Source organism: Apis dorsata, unplaced genomic scaffold (genome assembly GCF_000469605.1).
Source record: "Apis dorsata unplaced genomic scaffold, Apis dorsata 1.3 scaffold_667, whole genome shotgun sequence".
Lineage (NCBI taxonomy): Eukaryota > Metazoa > Arthropoda > Insecta > Hymenoptera > Apidae > Apis > Apis dorsata.
Window position 1 is genome coordinate 91902 of NW_006263852.1, and position 5910 is coordinate 97811.

The following is a 5910-nucleotide window of genomic DNA, read 5'->3' on the forward strand; positions in this document are numbered from 1 at the left end:
TCGCGTCCATATAATGATTGCCCGTGAACAACCGACAAGTTTGAGCCGAGTTATGGGCTCATCTCCAGCGTAAAAAGTAGGTGGAATAGAAACGAATAGCTGAAACTTTTCCGGGCTACCATTATAACTCGTTACCTCGTAACAAAGGGAAAGTTTTTTTAATACTTCCGCTCACCACCATAAGCCTACGGTTCTCTTTACTAAGGGGCGTGTCGTGTTACGGTCTTTAACGTTCACGGTGTTTCAAAAGATTTAGTACAATTTAAAAAGAGGAGAGAAATGTTAAACGTAATCCTGGGCAGATTCTATTATAGTTAAATGGTATTGTAATAATTTCAGTACGAAAAAAGAAAGGAGGGTTTTGATTAAAATTTTGCAAATTAAGTTTCCAATAATTAACTCAAACTTAATTAATCCAAGGAATTTCTAAGATTTGATAAGAATTTCTATTTTTTCCTTTTTTTTTATTCGATATGCGATAATTAAACGAATCGAGACGAGTTCTTCGAAATTCGAAAAGAATTTCTCTTTTTCCAAATTTTCGATATTCAATAATTATATCTAATAATTTAAACGAATTGTAAAAGAACATTGTTACAAGTCGAAATTGAAATCTCTCGTGAGCCAAATTCATGATATTCGTTTCCCTATTCTTGATTTTTATCCCTTTTAATCGATATAAATTTTTTAATAACGTTGCATATCGCTATATCATTGAATGTTGCCACTTTTTACACCCCAAATAGAATATAATAATACATTTGTAAAAGTAAGTACCGGAAAATCATGAACCGAAAGACGAGAAATATACTTAAACTTTCTTGAACACATTTCATGTGGAATTTTTCCAAAATTTATATAATGAACTTTGGGATTTTCAGAATAGAAGATGTCAAAAGAACAATGATTTCATGATAATTAAAAAATCAACATGGAAAAGATATTTTAATTATTGTATTATTATATTATATTACTATTGTATTATTATATTGTATAATAATTTATATGATAATTAGTATAATAATTTGATTAGATATTTAACAGTATGATATTTGGAATAATCATATTCATAATATAATATGATCAAACTATAATAAAAACTTAATAATATAAATTACTTAAAAAGCACTACCTAATTGAAAAATGAAGAGATAGTTTTAATTACACAATAATTTTTAAATATATTTATACTTTTCTATTATCCCTTTAGATCTATTTCATTTTCTGTAAATCATTTAATAATAAATGATGATATATATCATATCTAGCATAAATGATATAAAACTATTATAGAATATTGAAATTTATTCAGATAATTTATCAGCAAAAACCAAATTTGTGATGAAATGAAATTTTATGATTTGGAAATATACATAAAAGACACATAAAAGATAGTTAATAAAAAGAAAATAATAAAAAAAATGAATTAATTGTTTTTACTATTTTAGATTATATATTTTGAAATATTATTACCTTATTTTGAATGCATATTCATCCTGTGTTCGGATGATTAATCATTTGAATAATCAAACTTCGAATAATCAACTTTCTATTGTATATCATATAACCATTATAATTAAACTGCGAATATTCATGCATTTATGCAAATATATAAAAATCTATAGAATTTACATGATATGTATAAAAATAGGAAATATCCAAATATATTACATTTGAGAAATAAACTAAATCTCTATTTAAATTCCATTTCTATCATCTATATAAATTTAATTTTGCATAAAATATTCACAATCTAATTACAAGCTCATGCTCGTGATTTTTATCATAATAAAATCTATTCTAAGTACATACCTTTCGTAGTCGTATTCTTTTCAGATATTCTTCCAAGATTCGTATTCTTCGCCTTCTTTCGTATTCTTCTAAAATTAACAAGTTCGAACAATTCCATGATCGTGTTTTCCATCCATTGTTTTTTGCACTTTAACCGAACGAATATCGTGATTCTCGAAGTTTGACTCTATCCGCCATTTTAGTAGAACTTCATTCGAACCAGTTTCTATTCCATTTACCTATGTCAATGTAGTACGTACACCTCGCGTGATCTGTTTAAAACAATAAAGTGTGGTTGGCCACTACTGGTGTTGCGTTAATCAATTTTATCGCGAAGTCGATTCCATCCTGATACCGCATGAAGAGAAGGCAAGAGAGAGCCTCTGTGTGAAACGTTCGTCCATGGCCGCCATATTATTAATTGGCCGACGCATAACACAGCAATAACATTAGCCGAATAATATAATAATGCTATCGGCACTGTGTAGCCCGAGCCTGCCCCACACTTCCGAGAGAATCCCGAATTTGATGACGGAGCACAACAAACATATTTGCATAATATATATTTCGTTATCGCACTAAACACGAGACGATCAAAAATTCCGTTAATCAATGGCGGCCATATTGATGACTACTAAGAACGATTCGATTTTCAATTCGAGAGGAAGTTGAAAAGTATCGATATATATCGTTGTTTCCGAGAGTATCGTTTATCAATATATATCGTTTATCTTATTACGCATTACTTTTTCGTCGAATTATTATTATCTTCGATATATTATATTATCACGTTTATTATTAAAAAAAGAATTATATTCAGCAAATATATTGCGATACGTATTAATTGAATTGAAATTCGAACCGATTAAGAATTATTTCATTCAATGATATCGAAACCATCAAATTTCTCTACGGTAATATAAATGTCTTTCTCATCAAGAATCACATCGAATGACTTTACCACAGAATCCTGATCGTCAAATCGCATAGTTTTGCATAACTTTAAAAACTTTTCATCGCTTTAAGAGACTGTCACAAATAAAGCAATCTGACGTATTCCCTTCGGAATATTCAGATTGCCAAAGATTTTTCAGACTGTCTACTATCGAATTCTTTTCTCAACCACACAGATTAGACATTAAAACTATTCACATCTATTCTAAATCAACCATTCATTGTCAAATAACAAGAAAATTATCCAAGCTCTTATTCAAATAAATCTAACCTAATTCAAGAGTTACAATCAAACTAGAAACGCGATCTCAGGTATTTATTATGCAATTTAATTTTAAGATTCACAATCCTTTACAGTCGTCTACACACGATTCAAGTATTTATTTATAATTTAAATCAAAAATTCACAACCACACTACAAATTATTTATTCACGATCCAGATTAATCTATTTTACGATTCAGGTTAAAGATTCGCGATCACGACTCAACTCGTGGCGCCCTCTCTCACTTATAATCCATCTTGGCTCTTATTCGCCGTTTGGACGACGTCGAAGACCGAAGCGACAGGTAGTCGGATGAGAAACTGGTGTTGGAGGGATCTGAGCCGGCGTAGGTATGGGTTTTAATTATTTCCACGAGATGAGATTTTGCCGCGGAGGCTAGCATTGAACGCTAGTCCGGTGTAAATTCCGGGGAACCTCGGCTAATCGGCATAATTCCACGGAATCCGTAATAGACTTCAGAATGGGCTGGGAGACGTTGGCGAACATTGGCCCGGGAGCAACCCACCCACACTCTCCTCTTTGAGTCCTTCAACCTCTCTCAAGGTTCCTCGTCAGTCGTTCGTTTTGCTCATTTTACTTTATTTTCGTAGTTCTTTCCATGCTCGCGTATATTTCTTTTTCCCCTTTTCTCTTTTTCTTTTTTTTTTCCTTATCCTCGTACGTTGAATTTTTTTCTTATTCGCTTCCTCTTTTATTTCGTCCTTCTCTTGACCGTTTCATTCAGTCTCACAGCTTCTTTCACTTGTCTCTTTTGTACTCGAGGCTTGTTTCTCCTTTCTTACACCCACGTTTCTTTTTCCGCCGGATTTTTCTTCCTTACACCTCTTTATCCCTTCCTGTTTTTTCTTTTTTATTTTTTTACGCTTTTCTTCAAAGGTTGTTCCTGCTCCCTCTCTGAGAATCTCTTTGTCTCAACTGGATTAGCCTCTTCTTTATTCAAAACTCTTTTTATTTAAAGAGAATTAATATACGATTACTTGCAAATGTTTAATTGTATATAATATAATATTGACTTTCTTTATTATGAAAATTTCTTGTGAAAAATGATTTTCTAAAATCAAGCTCTTTCTTATGATTTCCACATTTTGCATATATTATATAATAAATCAAAATGTACATATTTATTCTTATAATTGATTAAAAATAATATTAGTTTTTTTAAAAAAATATACATCTTCTTTAGATAAACTCAAGAGGAGTAAATTTTTAAAAGATATTTAAAATATTGTGCGATTCCTTTTCTCTCAAGATTATATTCTCGTTAACATGTATTTTCTCGCTGATATAGCTTCCAAGTCCTTCAATGCATTACAAAATCGCTTGAGCTGTTTTCATAAGACGCTTGAATCGACGGATCATACCGTCTAAAGCGGATTACACATTATGTTAATTACGACCAGGCTCAAGTCGTTTTCTTGTAGATCGAATAAAGTTTTTTTAATCTATTCATGCTTGAATGCCAGGCGATAGATAGGATTTATTTGAAAAGCTGTTTCATACTTTCAAGTTTTATTTTTTATCCCTTGATAATATTTCCGACAAAGAGAAAGAAAATTTAAAAAATTTTTTTTATTTATAGTTTGCATTTGCTGGATCCACTCCAAGATCAACTTTGTTAAAACATTCTCGAAGAGTATTAACGCAGTTCCATTTAAGAAACAAAATTATTAATTACACAGATTAATATTCTTAAATTTTAACAAAAAAAAAGAAAATTTGCATTTCATGTTCTAATATTTCATAGAAAATGAATATCTCTAGATAAATCTCTTTCATTTCATTCTTCCGTATTTCAATTAGATTAATTATTAAATAGATAAATCGAAATTAAATGATCTATCATTCGTTAAAATTTTCTTCCACGCAAGTATCCATATAATTTTATTATTAATTATATTTCAAATAGATTGAATTTTAATCAAATTTGTCGAAATTTCTCACAAAATCGTAATCGTAAAATAAATCTGATTTTTACATCTATACGCTTGATACGTTGATATCATCACTTCCATACGTTGTTAATGATAACGTCGCCATTATCGATGCGTTATTATATGATAATATACAGGATATGGCGATAAGGACAGTAGACAAATCCGGTATTTGTGAAGAAACGCCGGTACGAATGGCGGACTTGGACAGTTGGATGGCAGCAGTTCGATGCTAATGAAATTCCGCCGGTCTCTCTCATAGATTGTGCAGTCGGTCCAGGTGACTGCTAGTTTGGCATGAGTGTGAATCCACAGAATGCACACTATGGGATTATCCTGGATTCGGATAAATCTGGTATCTATTTGCACATGATCAAAATCCAACTGAATTTATGTAATGTTAAATATTACGAGTGAAATAGTGATATAATATATTGTTGGATCTTCCTTTTTCTTTTTTTTTTCTTTAAAAAAAGATGTACGATTTGTTGAATTTTCATCAAGATTTATTTCTTCGAGGAAGTAAAAGTAATATCATTGTATTATTTTTCGAAAATGGAAAATGATGAATGAGAGAATTGTATTAAAAATTTGTAAAAAATGCAAATTCTAGATTCCTATTTGAAATTCTTTTTTTTCTTTCAATTATAATATTATAATAATAAATCAATATTATAATAAATGAATAATATGAAGTCTAAATAATCAAAATTTTAATATTAAGATATAATATGGTTTCAAGGGGCAGATTTAATAAAAGAAGGTCGAGGAAATGACAAGAAGTTACATTTTTTAATTAGAAAAGATGGTTGGAACGAAGACACGATTCATTCAGCTTCATAAATGTCCACATTAATTGGGATAATTTTGCTGTCAACGGAGGAGATAATTAATGTCAGGCCAAAATACTTGCCAGAGAAAAAAAAAAAAAAAAAAAAAAAAAAAAAAA

The 5910-nt window shown here is 30.1% G+C and overlaps 1 long non-coding RNA gene across 1 annotated transcript; it reads left to right on the plus strand.

Annotated features, from left to right (window-relative positions):
* The first annotated feature begins 4931 nt into the window (after positions 1 to 4931).
* Positions 4932 to 5873, plus strand: LOC102681700. Its single transcript, XR_004151401.1, has 2 exons — positions 4932 to 5316; positions 5704 to 5873. It is a non-coding gene; the product is annotated as an uncharacterized LOC102681700 (long non-coding RNA).
* The last annotated feature ends 37 nt before the right edge of the window (positions 5874 to 5910 follow it).